Below are 15,027 nucleotides of genomic sequence, written 5' to 3'. Positions count from 1 at the left end.
TCTTCATTACTCCTAGTCCTACTCTTCCTCATCCCAGTACTTAGCAGTGAGGCAAGGAGTCTCATACGTAAGCACTGGGACAAGGAAGAGGGACATGGGGGTAATTCTGGGCCAATGAGCTGATTTTGGAGGTTGGGGTAGGGGATGGGAGGGAGAAGGGATGTGTGGGGGGGTGATGTTGTGCAATAAATCATAATGGTCGTCCATGTCCATGCTAAGCAGGCATGATATGTGGTATTAGTTGCTAGAGAGGCATTTTGGTGCAGCCAGTCTAGTCATTCCTCAGTTTGGTATGACTTTTTTTTAACTCGGTATTTCTGATAAAGCGGTCCTGCTAAGTGTAATTACCTAGCTAGACTGACATTCGGGTTCTGCCAGTCTAGACATTTATTACTGTGGCACTGTATATTTTTCTGGGCATCTGTGATAAAATGATATGTTATGATATGATAAGTCATACAAAATGCACCTGTACACAAGTGTTTTTAGGCATGACAAGACAAGGGAAGGAAAACTATGGGAAGACAAGACAAATGATCTTACTAAGCCTTGTGTCATTCAGATTGTGCAAGTGTGAGAACGAGAAGTGCAAGGGAGGGGGGGGAAGTGCAAGGGAGAGGGGAAGGGAAAACAGGGCAGCAATGCGCTGAGTAAGTGCCGCCAGGGCAGCGCGGCTCTGGGTAGTGCAAGGAGAACAAGGGACTGTAGGGTTACAGTTACAGCCCCTAAGTGCATGGTAGGCCTGGAGGCAGTGCAAGGGTGACTGATCAAGAAAGAGCCTGGATTCCGTGAGACAGAGGGTAGCAAAGCAACCAGTTGGTACAGCAGACAGGTAGGTCAGCAGGGGAGGGAGAGAGAGAAAGCAGAGAAGAAGAGGAACGTTCTGAGCTGCTTCCGGAACTTCAGGTGGTCCAGCTCAAGTTTGGGAGCATCAGGGATGCCATTTCAGAGGGAGGCACCTGCAGGGGAGAAGGATCTACCCCCTCACTCTCTGCCTGGAGAAGCATCTAACCCTTAGGGCTCGGGAAGGAAGGTATTTTGGAAGATAGCATTGGATGTAGTGCGGATCCCAGCCCCAGAAAGCCTTGTGGACAATTAAAAGGGTCTTGAATTTGATCCTTGCAGCTACCGAGTGTCACGCCGCTACGATGCTGGTCTCTCTGGCAGCGCCGCCGGGTATGCAGAGTGATACGATTCAACACGGCCAAGATGGCCGTTGATTTCCGTGCCATTACTACAGACAGCGGTATTGACTCTGCACGCTCCCTAGAGACGCGGATGGCTGCTCACGTGATCGCATATAGTGAAGGAAGTACTACCATCCGCTGCGTCGCTACTGCTGATTTTGGTGCTCCGTAGGTTCGCTGCTAGGCTATCTAACCTCGCTGATTTATGTGAATTCTCACTCTCTCTGACCTCTCTCTGTTTATTCGTCTTCCTATCAGACTCTCTTCTCCTCTCTCGACTCGGCTTCAATACTGGACCTTGTCTTTTCGCGGAAAGTTATCCGCTTCCAACATCCATTCTGAAATCCTTGCACTCTCTACCTCCCCTTCCAAAGTAAGTTGGCGTCTTCTAAACACCAGCCCTCGGCCTTACTTTCCCCTGTTACTTCTGCAGGAAGATAATTATCTCTTTCTCTAAGGGTGGACTCGCTTTCTCCGTTTCGGGACCTCAGTGTTGGAAATCCGGTGTTCCAGATCCCTTTATAGTTTTCCAGTAGATTCTGCAATATCCACCAGTAACTGCTAGTCTACCGTTTATCCTGTTTTTTCCTGGCTTTCTCCGGACTATTGAATTCTTACCTGCCTTGTCTATACCTGTAGAGAAACCATCTCCGCCACGAGCCTTCCATTATACCGAAGACCTCTACTTATCTCAAGACCTCTTCCAGACCTCCTGTGAGCGGCATCGTCCAGGGTTTTCTTCTCCTGAGGGTTTCCCTGGGGGTTGTGCACCTTTACTCATTGGTATATTATTATTTCCGGTGAGGGGAGGGCAGAACTTTCCGGGGGGGCTTTCATTTCAGCATTTGTATTCTCCGTGGGAAGTTTCTGTCTGATCAGGTCAGTGATACGTTTGATATCGGATTCTAACCAAATAGTTAACAGATATAACAGATAGCGACGCCAAAAAGTAAAAGGCAAAGGAACTAATACTTGAGCATTCAGCATTCCCATGGAGCAACAAATGCAGAAGCTTATGGCTGCAATGCAAGCTATGTCTCTCGAGATGCAGTCTCTTAAACAAGATAACGCCCAACTTAAGCAACAGGTCGCTAGAGCATTTTCCGAGATTCCTCCTGCAACCTACATACGGGCAAGTTTGATGGGGATCCTCACAAATTAAAGGAATTCCTGGATAGCTGTACCGTCCAATTTACCTTCAAGTCTCGGTTTTTTCCCACTGATAAAGACAAGGTGGGGTTCTTAATATCTCATATCCGGACCCGCATTAGCCTGGGCAACCCCGTTGGTCACCTCTGGTAATGCCATCCTTGATTCTTATCCGGCCTTTACTAACAGTCTAAAGTCAATGTTTAGCCAACAAGAAATATCAGTTACCACTCAGGAAAGATTACTTGATCTGAGACAGGGTTCTAAAGACCTTTTGTCCTACATCACTCAATTCAAACAATTATCCGCCGAAACGGGATGGCCTGATGATGGACTTCTCACTTTCTTCCGACGAGGACTGTCTGAGGATCTCAAAGATGAGGTTTCTAAGGTTCCTCGCCCAGCAAACCTGGCAGATATGATTACTCTCACAATGCAGAGAGATTACCATTTGCATGAACGCTCTCATGAGAAAAAGAAGGGAAAGAGTGTTCGGTCAATGCCGGAATTTCATCCTCCTGCTAACAAGCCCCCATCAGGGAACAAACCAATGCAAATCGGATCGTTTTGTGGCCCTCTTTCTGGTATTGAGAGAGAAAGGCGAAAGACCCTTGGCTTATGTATGTATTGTGGGTCTTCTTCACACATATCACGCGATTGCCCCATAGTCCCACCTCACCGTGCGCCGATCCCGGTACCGGGAAACGCCAAGGTCCTGCCGTAGAGGGGAAAACGGCAGGATTGCAGACACAGGGTTCCCCACAGAGATTCGGATTATCATTAGAACCACCTTCTGATAACCAAACCATGGTAGTTCCCTCCCTGACCATATTGTTACCAGACTTAATATTACGGGGTATACCTGCATTAATTGATTGCGGGGCAGCAGGGAACTTTTGGATGATCAATGGGCTGCAGAAAGAGGGATAGATAGAGTGACTAAATCTTCAACCACATCTATTCAAGGGGTAGATGGTAATCCCTTAAACTCTAGACCCATCCGAGAACAGACCAAACCAGTCACCTGCATGATCGCTTCCAACAAAGAGTCTTTAGTTTTTGATCTGATCAAAACCGCCCACTTCCCAGTCATATTAGGTCTTCCTTGGCTACGGGTTCACAACCCATATATGAATTGGACAGCGGGTACATTATTTTTCGGCTCTGAACATTGTGTCAATCATTGCCTTTCTCACGATACTGTTGGGGTTTAGATCCCTTCGGAGGTGGTTAGTCCTCTTACAGTACCTCTGATCAGTCAGCTTGGACTTATTCCAGAATGCCACCAATCCTATCAAACGCTGTTTGCAACACCTGAATTTCCAACTCTGCCCCCTCATCGGAGAGAAGACTGCCATATAGACCTACTCCCGGACACTCCTCTACCTTTTGGACGCATGTATGTGCTATCCCAACGGGAAAAGAAGGCCTTCAAAGAATATCTACCTACCAATATCCAAAATGGACTCATAACGGAATCCAAATCCCCGGCTGGTGCCTCTCTATTTTTTATTAATCCAAAGACTGATTCTGAAGAATTTAGACCCTGCATCGATTATCGTGGCCTTAGCAAGATTGCTGTGCCTGATAAATATCCAGTAAGTGCCAGTCTACCGTTCATCCTGCTTTTTCCTGGCTTTCTCCGGACTGTTGAATTCTTACCTGTCTTGTCTATACCTGTAGAGAATCCATCTCCACCACGAGCCTTCCATTATACCGAAGACCTCTACCTATCTCAAGACCTCTTCCAGACATCCTATGAGCGGCATCATCCAGGGTTTTCTTCCCCTGAGGGTTTCCCTGGGGGTTGTGCACCTTCCCTCATTGGTATATTATTATTTCCGGTGAGGGGAGGGTAGAACTTTCCGGGGGGGGCTTTCATTTCAGCATTTGTATTCTCCGTGGGAAGTTGCTGTCTGATCAGGTCAGTGATACCTTTGATATCGGATTCTAACCAAATAGTTAACAGATGTAACACCGAGAGCCAGTGGAGAGATTTCATGGCTGGAGAGATACAGTCCCTGGGCTTGAGGCCAAGGATAAGTCTTGCAGTCCTGTTCTGGATTAGTTGCACAGGGCAAATAGTAGAGGAAGGCAGATTGAGAAAGTGGCTGTTGCAGTAGTCCACCCTAGAGAGAACCAGAGCTCTTGAGACAGTGAGCTTCTGGGGGAAAGTGAGAAATGGAAGAGTCCCTTTGAGGAGGTGCAGCTGGTAGTGGGACTTCTTGGCGACGTCCGAGATGTCAGGAGAAAAAGAGAGAGTGGAGTTGAAGATGACACCAGTAATGAGCGAGAGATGAGAGTAGGATGAGGGGAGCCTGAAGCAAAGCTAAGTGTCATCCGCATAACACTGTACGTTAGAGATGGTAGAGATCAGGTGAGTCAAAGGGGCCAAGTAGAGGTTGAAAAACCAGGGTGAGAGGATAGAGCCCTGGAGAACGCTACATGCAGAGAGAAGTGGCGGAGTGAAAGGGTCCAAGTTGGACCTGGGAGGGGCGGTCCAAGAGGAAGGAGGTCAGCCACTCCAGGGCCTGATCCGTGATGCCCAGGTTCTCAGAGTCAATTGATCAGGATGGCGTGGTTGACCGTGTTGAAAACAGAGGAAAGTTCCAGGATGATGAGGACAGAAGGAATGCTGGAATCAAGGTTAGAGATCAGATCTTCACATGTGTTCAGGAGAGCCGTTTGCGTGCCTCTGGCAGCTCTTAAGCCAGACTGATGGTCATGGAGACAACCAACAGATTCAGTGTGGAGGGTAAGCTGGCAGTTTGCCAGCTTTTCTAGGAATTTGGGAGAGGGGAAAGTTCCAGTGGCAAAAGAATGGTTACAGAAATCGGCCAAGGCTGGATCAAGGGTGTCAATGTGGTCCTTGATAGTTCCGGAGGAGCAGGCGAGCACCTGTTTCGACGACACTTCCATAGATAGGACTTTTCTAGACACCTCGTCAGGTGTTAGAAAGAGGAGAAAGGAGGAGGAGAGGGAGAGATGGCCAAAGGGGGCCGAGAGAGGAAGAGGGAGAGGAAGAGAGATAGTGGACAGGATGTCCTGAGTTTTAGCGGAGAAGCGAGAGGCCAAAGCTGTACAGAGGGACTGTTAAGGGAACAGGAGAGGTAGAAGCTGCAACAGGATTGGCCAGTTCCTTGAAAATTTTAAAGAGTTTGGCTGTGTTGTTAGAGGCCGAAGAGACGCAGGCTTGAATGTGTGCTCTCTTCTTGATGAGTCTTATTGCTTTGACGGGCATTTTGGTGCAACCAGTCTAGGCATGTCTTAATGTGGCTTGGCATGCTTTACTGTAATGTTATCTATCATGTGTCTACCCTGGTGTACATTGTGCAGCCAGTTGGACATGTTTTCATTGTGGCATAGCATTTTTAATAGAAAAGCATTCATGTTCATGTGCACTGTTGGTGACTTGCATGTATTGGATTGCTGTTACCCTACACAACAATACCAAACACTGTGGCTTTTTAGCCAATTTTTCTCAGAAAGTTTTCTATATATTGCATTAAAACACATATTTATATCTTTTTCCTAGTGCAGTGTGTGGCATACCACTTCTGCAACACATTTGTGCGTATTGCCAAGCGTGGTAATCTAGGGTGGCCCAGAGTGTGGCGCTACTTGTGATTTGCTGCTGATTTGGGGGCCCTCAGCGTGGCTTGCAGGGGGGGCCCCAGATCTTGTGTTAGCTATATGTTACTGGGATTTAAATGCATTTTCTGCCATGTTTCCTTTCCCTGTAAGTGTACACACCATCTTGCCTCTATCATTTTCACACTGTCCCTTTATCAATGTAGCAAGGCCCTGCCTATTGTATTCCGGAAACCTATCTCCTACTTGAATGTTTTAGCACACTGCGTGCTTCAGGTTTAATTCTACGCTAATGTCATTTTAATTAAATTCTTGTAGCAGTTAACATATGCATTGCCTGGTTAATTGTACGTTTGTGGATTCTGCTTTCAGCGCATGCCTATGTGTCATTTCTATTTCTCAGGAAGGGAGTATGGCTGTCTCCGCTTGTATCTCTTTTCACCTGCTTGGTACTGGTAGATGCTGGGGGTAAAAGCTGGTACTGGCAGATTTATCTGCACCCTTACGATGTCATGAACCCTAAAAAAGCATGGAGCAATCTCTTGGTTCTGGGTATAGGTGTGAGCTATACTGCTTTAATCGTTTCACTTTCAGGCTGGAGCAAACCATTACCTACAATGAATCCTCAGTACTTGACTGCTGACTGAGCTACGTGGCACTTTGATGGGTTGGCAGTCAGTCCTGCCTTTCTTAAAATTCTGATTTTGTATAGATGGAAAATATTATCTGCCCAGTTCTCCCTATATATCACTATATCGTCACGATAGGCCCCTCACAAATGTGAAAACGGTCATTAATCTTTATCCATTAGGCATTGGGATGTGGCCAGTGCCCCATGTAGTCCAAAGGGTAACACTTCAAACTGAAATAACCCTTGAGGGAGTGAGAAAGCTTTATTCTCTCTATCGAAGGGATTGAGGAGGACTTGCCAGTAGCCTTTAGTTAGATCAATATTGGAATTGAATTTTCCACTACCCAGTGTGTCAATCAAATCATCTATCTGGGGCATCGGATAGTTATCAAACTGCAAGATTGAATTCCACTTCGGAAGTCAATGCAAAATCTCCACTATTGATCAGGTTTTGCAACTAAGACTATTGATGAAGACCTTTGGTTTTCGGAAGGTTCTATAATGTTGGTTTGGATTATGTTCTCTACCTCCTGCTCTATTATCTTATTAATTGCATTGGGATTTTGATAAGCTCTGAGATTTACTATCTTCCTTTGAGGTGTTCGTATATTGTGGAAGTAGTCCTTGACCTTCTCTGGCTGGTCTACAAAGACATTTGTGAATTGGGCTAACAAATCCCTGATGTCTTCCTGTTGGGATGGAGTTAATTCTGATTAAATCAAAGTGTTTTGTTGCCCAACATCTGTGAGTAGAGCGGCTATAGTCACAGTGAAATTTTCTCTAGGATATACCCTCCACTCTTTTAGTAGATTCACATGGTACAATTGTGTTTTCTGTTTCCTATCGGGCTGGGAGACTAGATGGTCAAACTGACCTTTTTTTATCCAAGATCTTATATGGACCAAACTATTTATACAGAATTATGTTATCTGTTGTGAGCAACAACTTTAAGACCAATTGTTCTAGTGAAAAGGATTGAGAAACAGCCTTGGTGTCATAATTGGACAGCTGATTTTCCTGGGCTTGCACTGGATGTTTTCAAGCAATCTCTCGTACTGTGGTCATGTGTTGTTTTAGATTTTGGGCCATCTCTGAAATGGGGAAAACAGCCTCTCCTCTCTCCTCCCGTGTTTCTCTAAGCATATCAAGAACATCCCGGGGCTCTCTCCCATTTAGCAGCTCAAAGGGAGAATATCCCAAACAGGCCTGAGGTGTCTTTCCTACAACCAAAATAGTCCACTGGATCATGGTGTCCCAGTTCTTGCCATCTGCTTTTACAAGCAGTCTTAAAATCCTCTTAGGCATCTGATTAAAATGCTCAACAAGTTCATCAATCTTGGTCTCACAGACTGATGTCCTCAGTGTCTTTATCTGCAAGATTACCATTATCGCATGACATGACATGAGGCGGGACATAAAGTTCATACCCTGGTCTGTTAATATTTCCGTGGGAAATCTGACTCAGGAAAGGAAGGGGTGAGGTGTTTCAGGACTGAGTGACTGGTGTTATTTTTTAGAGAAAGGCCATGGGATATTTAGTGGCGTAATTGACAATGGCTAGAATACATTGATTGCCCAACTTAGATGGTTGCATGGGTCCCACGATATCCACTGCAGTTTGGGAGATGGTAATGTCACTAATAGGGAGAGGTTGTAACATTTTAACAGGGCCAGTGGAACTAGGATAGCTGCCTTTTTCTGACAAAGATGGCATGTCAAAATAAAATGTCTTAACAACGGCAAACACTCCTGGCCAATGGAATTTTGATGTCACCTGACTCAGTCTTTCTGGGTCCCTGATGGCCAGCTGTGAAGTCAGAATCAGCCAACTCCAAGACAACTCTTCTATGACTTTGGGGAATTACAAGTTATGACCTAGGTTTTCCCTCTGGAGTGATATCGCTCCTGAATAGTAGTCCTTTTGAAAAAGAAAAGAAAGGACAAACCCGATTTCTACCTTCCTCCTCTGTGATGACTTTTCAAAAGGCCTCAGTCAAAGTGGGGTTGTTTCTCTGGGCAAAAGCTAGCTCGGGTAGGAGATCTATTTCTTCCACTTCTTGCAAAGGTTTGTCTTTGATAGGCTTATCTGCCTCACCAAATCCTTGAGAACCTCTATCGTATCCTTCTGGACTTGTGCCTATTGAGGGATAGAAAACATGTTTTTTTCTAAGATTCCCTAGACAATATTCTCTCCTTTCTTCATCCTATTGGGTTGTTCCCATGATTGTGTAAAAAGACTTTCACATTATCCCTATAGGTCAATGATTCCTGCCATTACGACTAATCCCTGTCTCCTGGCTAAACCTTCTTTCAAAGCAAATCTCATGTATGTTCCTCTGGGAGGATATACAACTAACCCTGTAGGGATGTATGTCTTTCACTAGCTGGTATTATTACTTCAGCTGTGCATGCTAAATCAAAGCTGGCGGATTCCACTGTGGGTGCATGGGCTTTAGGGCTTAGCTTTGTGAACTGGAGGGTCACCCAACTTTTATCAGATGGTCCGGATCCCACTTCTGACGCCCTATATGGTTGGTCAGTAGAAGGAGACAGACTCAGAACTTCGTTTATAGCTGATATTCAAACAAAATAGAAAAGGCCTGACTTGCCTTGAGCTATGTGTTTCCTTACCTAACCAAACTAACTACAGTGCTCGTCAGTCATCGGTGAGTCCAAAATAAACGTCTGTCTACTGTCCAAAAACGAACCTAACCTGACCCTACCACTAATAAAACAACTAAGGCAGAGAAGAATGACTCCCTTCTCCTTTGGGCTGCTTTCTCATCTCTTTCCTTTAGTAAAGTATCTTCAGACAGTTCTTGTTTATCACTTTTATGAAGTTGTCAAGTTCATGTAGGGGACCTTTCCACTCTCCCTTCTCTCTCCTGTTTTGATCTCTTATGAAATTATATGTTTCTTCTTACTTGGGGTTATTTTACTCTTTGCGTGTTACACAAACTTTAATCTCTCTCTTGTGTCAATGTCCAATCTTTATCCTCATTAGTACAAACAATCTTGGTCCAATCACAAATTTCACTCATCTCAGATGTTATCAGCACTTGTTCATGAGCCTCACTCCTCTTCCAAATGTGTTCGCTAGTGGGACGAGTATTAGTAGGCCAGTAATGATTCTCACCCTTCTGATAAAGTGCTCCTCACTGGGATTACTCGGAGTAAGGCAATGATGAGTCTCACTCTTCTTATAACCTTGTACTTATCAACGTGTGCATCACTGGGATGAGTATGAGTTACCCAGTCATGTTTATCACTCTCTTGTGCATTACTGTGATGGGTATGAGTTACCCAGTGATGATGTTTACTCTTCTTATCAACTTGTGTCTTACTGGGACGAGTATTGGTACACCAATCATTATATTTAGTGCTCTCCCTGGGTCTCTGGCTCTCCCCGCTACCTTCTTGATTAATGGATCCTGTCACTGCATCTGCAGTTTCATTCAGGCTATATTTTCTTGTTGTCAGGACAGTGTCTACACTCGTGATTCCTTCTTCTGTAGGTACACTCCGCGGTGCCTCTCTGTAAGTGGTCTCAGGATCGGTGAGACACTTCCCCATGTCTTCGGTCTGGCCACTACTTCTCTGTGGATCCCTCCTGGGACCTGGTTCCAACTTCTTGGTTTCCGACAGTCCAGCCTTCCTGGAATGCAACTACAGCACTTTCACATGCCAGCTTCCTTCCAGCATTGGAAGCCGTGCTTCCCTGTTTCCTTCAGCTTGGTTCCAACAGCTAATTTGGAATTCCCGGGCTTCTAGCTCTCTCTCTCTTGCCGGCCAGATTTATGACGCTGCACTGGGACTTCCCCACCGTAGTGTGAAAATCCTTCTTCTGTGTCTTACTTGTAATCAGTATTACTCCAGTGGTTTTCTTCGTCCCAGTACCACATAAGTAATTCTATTCAGGTTTTCTCAAAGGCTCAACATAACAATAAATAATATCCACTGATCCTTCTTGTTTTCTTTCAATAGAGTTTATCAATCCAGGTTTATAATTGGATTGGGTAGAGAGTTCCTCACTGGAATGGGGTCCTTGACCCCCAGGGGGCTGTCTCTCCCAGTGAGGGCCTGCTTATATCTACCCCTAGGGAGGGTATCGCGTAGCGGGATCATCTCCCTAGCATCACAGGGAAAGGCTGCTCCCCCTGGGAGAAGTGACAGAATCCCGCAGTTCGTTATGCATGACACAACAGCAAAACCAGGACTGCGCGCGGCTTTTGGGACAGTTTGCAACTATGTTTTCACTGACTCCAGGTCAAGCAGTTGTTTTTGAATTTCTCAGTGATCCACAGGGCCATCTTAAGCACCTTTGCGGCCCAGGATACAACACCTTTGTGGCGCTGCTGCACAAAACTAAAGGAATTAAGGGATCCAGAATGTCTGTCTGAGTCACAATCACAATCTGTAGCTTGATATGCTGCCTTGCAGTGTTCAGAATAAGCACGGGGAACTCACTTTCAGTCCCCATTTCCCACTTAATTCTTTCTGTAATCTGAATGATATGCAAGTAGCATTTCAAGGACTACATTAGCAGTCCGTGATGAGGTTCTAACATAGGTACTGGAACCTTTTCATCAATAGTAGCCACAAGGAATGTACACTGGACATAGTATAAATGCAGGACACAGATCATATGAAAAAGGTGCACATAACCAGAATAGACAGAGGACTCAGATAAGCTGCCTCAAAGAATGCAAAAGTGCTCAAGCATGAATACAGTTGACCAATTGGAAGCAATGAGAAAGCCACACATTCTACAGCACATAGAGTGGATGAACATTAGAAGCTACCAGTCAGGTGTCCATAACCAGATGGACTGAGATTAAAAGAGGGACATGGTTTATAAATCGTGTTATCATTTGAGAGCAAAGGAACAGTGGCAGTGGTGTGCAACATATCAATGCTCACTATTATTATAGATAAGGCAACACAATAGCCAGTGACACTATGAGTGAGGCTTTTTGGATATCATACCCTGAAAATGAAATCAGTCTGAAGGGCCGACAATTTTGAAAGGTTTAAGGACTGGCAATTTTGACAAGTTAGGCAATACAAGATTAATTGAGATGCCCAGGATCGCACATTGGTTAAGAGGTGAACTGGGATTGACACCCACTCTGCAATTTCTGCACTTTACCACTTTCTTTTTGCAGTTCTTACCATGAACTAAAATAATCCCATTTTATAGAACTGACCTGGAAAGTACACAAATTACATAACCCAATATAGCAGTGTTTAAAAACAAATAATTTAGGAGCATATTTTGTGAAATGGAAATGATGCTAGCTACACTGCCTCCATCCTAAAGGGAAGTATATAGGTACCAGCATACTAATTGATGTGATCTTAAAAGATTTCACCTGGGTTTCTCTTTTGTAATTAAAGCCTCGCAAGCTGTCCATCTCTTGCCACGCCCCGACCATCTGGAACTCAATCTCCGTAGAGGGTCAACATGCCCCAACCATCCTCCACTTCTGCAAAACACTTAAAACGTGGTTCTTTCAACAAAACCTGACTGATAAATAAAAATCCCACTCTCCCTCCACCAACAGCACTGCCCTAATGTATAAAATTCCAGGCCCAATTCCGGCACAATCCTTTTGTAAAGTGCTCTGCTGCTCTTGAGCTGGGTTTGTGCTATAAGGAATTAAATAAATAAAAAAGCACAATTTACACAAACCTGTAACAATCGATTCTAAGGGACCCCATAAGGCTGATGCACAGACGTCTTTGGAAATGTGGGTAAAAGATGAATTGAAATCAGGTTTAGTGTGGCTTTCCGTTTGTAAACTGCCCCCACCCCCAATGAATAGCATTGATTAACTCTCCTCCCCCAAACTTCAGAATGGAGTGGATTCTCTTCACAGGATTTTTCATTGTAGACCTGCTTCTAGATGAGCCTCATGATCAGGGGTGGCTGGCCTATATAAAACCCTGGAGATTTCCCAGTAGGCCTCTGTACCCTGGGCCTCTTTTGTGCGTTATTCCACATTTATTCATACGAAAATTTGGGGTCACTTTGAAAATTATTTCCAGGGCCTCTTTCGGTTCCCACTCCAGCTCATCATTCACCCTTCACGGGAGCATATGTCCAAAAGTGACTCTTCAACTAGCTCTGTCTATGGACTGAAGCTAAAACACATGAATGGGCCCCCTTAATTCTGGGACTTGTCTTGGGCTGCTTGTGTTCTGGTGCAGAAGAAATAAGGCCCAGATGTTCCACCTGGACTGTTATGATATGATAGGTTATTTATAACGTGCTTAATACCCAGAGGTTTCTAAGCGCAGACCCGGGGATCGAACCCGTGTTGCACCGCGTATCCTCACAAGTCCCTTTGGTATCAGCATCAAAAATGACCTAAGTTGTCCTTTTCTTGAATGGCAGAGATGAGCCAAATATCAGTACAATTGAATGCTATGTAGAGAAATGCATAGTGCTTAAGAACCGTTCGCTCAAGCTTTTCCTTTGATTTCTTTTGGGGTTTCTTAGTGAGTCTCCCAAAGTAGGACACCTGTTGGGATACATTTTCAGATCCCATCCTAAACGATTTAGATTGGGGAAAGTATACTAACATTTATTTTTTATTTTGTATTTTTAAAGCGCTCACACAGCCCGCGGGCATGAAGGCGCTGTTACAGGAATTGTTTGTTTTTCTAGTTGCGTGATTGTTTTATTTTTTATTTTTGTCTTAGTTGCCCCTTCATAACGTGCTTTAATACCCAGAGTTTCTAAGCGCGAACCCGAGGATCGAACCTGTGTTGCTTCGTGTCGTCTTGCTTACAAGGTGAGCACGTTGCCGCTAAGCTATCATCCCGGAACATGCGGGAAACATTTAGAGGGTGGTGTAGGGTAGGGGGAATCCTGTGGTTAGAGGTGGCTGGCAAGAGGCACGTGTATTGTGAGAGTTCATACATATCCTCAAGTGGAACTAACCATTTGCTTCATGACAGTGTCGTGTAGAATCTAATGCATTTATGAAATATTCATAACCATAAATAACACTGTAGTTGAGAGAAGTCCTGAATCCTCACCGTGTTAGAAACACAGAACAACAGAGTCTTTTCTCTTGCTTGATCATTGCATTCCAATCCCCAGGCATGGCAGGTAACACGCACGCGCGCACACACACATAAATGTATCCAGTTAGCCCTTTGTACAATAAAGAAGGAATGCAAGCAGCCACATGGGAGTAGGGCTGCAGCCCAGTGCCAAGGCCATACCGATGGGAGCCAGGGCAGAGGTCATGAGATGCCAAAAGACAATCTGAGTTTTAGGACACCAGCACCCCTCACCAGCCCACGGATAATGGTCACTTAATTTGAACTACCAGATGCTCAGGGAAAATACTCTTAAATCATTCATGAACTGGATGGATTAGTGGGACGCGTGGGGATCCCAGGCCTACCTCTTGTGAGGGGTAGCTGATAAAGGGGGGAGCAGAGAGCAACAAGGTCTATGATTTGTGCCAGGGAGAGCTAAGGGTGATGCCAACATTCATAAGACTGCAGCGGGGAGGCATGATGAGGGCACCTGCATGTCTGTGATGAGAAAAGAGATGCCTTGTTTGCAAGGACCAAGCTGACCTCGAAAATATGAAGTTATCTCCTGAGCTCATGTTGATGACCAGGTGCATACCACGTGGTTAGGTCCGAGGGTAGCTTGGTGTAGTTTAAAGTATAACCAATAATTTTTCAGTAACCTAAGGTGAAGTGGCCGTCACCCACCTGTGAAGAAGATGGAAGAGAAGACGAAACGGCCAATGGGAGAAGGCTTTATAAGTAAACAGGCAGCAGCCAATGAGGGTGGAGGATGAATACTGTATATCGAATGCATCATGGATGACAATGTTTGTACTTATAATGAGATGTTCGCTTTGATGAAGACAGAGAGCTCCATGGTGGTGGACCTGCAATACCCTGCCACCATTTCTTTTATACGCAAAATAAATCTCTTGTTCTTCTCGAAAAAGGGATCCACGTAGCCTTTTTCCCTAGTGGGTTGTCCTGTCTATATCTGGTTGTTGTGAGGTTATGTCACCTTTTTTTGAAATATGTGCAAGGAACTTGGGGTAGGTCACCCTGAGTTACCTGGGGGCAACGAAGCGTGGACTCCCTGCTCACTGTTCTCAGAGAGGCACAGCTTCACCTCACTGATGAGGCCCAACAAGGCTGAAACACGTGTATGGGGTTGCTGTTGGTACTCTTGTTCAGAGAGGAATTGCCATAGCATTTCGGTGCTGGACTGCCCATGTGGGTGGGACAAAGACTGATATGCAAATGGATATTTCCCATCTGTGAAAGGTACAGTGAGCAAAAAGCGTGTGCTGAAAACGCTCATCTCAGAACAGGTTATCATGCCATGTTCATTCTGGAGAGGAGCGCCTGCTACCATTTTTTGAATTATGTGCAAGGAACTTGGGGTTGGTCACCCTGAGTTACCTGGGGGCAACCAGACGT

Source organism: Ambystoma mexicanum, chromosome 3p (genome assembly GCF_040938575.1).
Source record: "Ambystoma mexicanum isolate Mex_15411 chromosome 3p, UKY_AmexF1_1, whole genome shotgun sequence".
Taxonomy (NCBI): Eukaryota; Metazoa; Chordata; class Amphibia; order Caudata; family Ambystomatidae; genus Ambystoma; species Ambystoma mexicanum.
The sequence above is the reverse complement of the archived record's forward strand: the minus strand, read 5'-3'. Positions refer to the sequence as shown.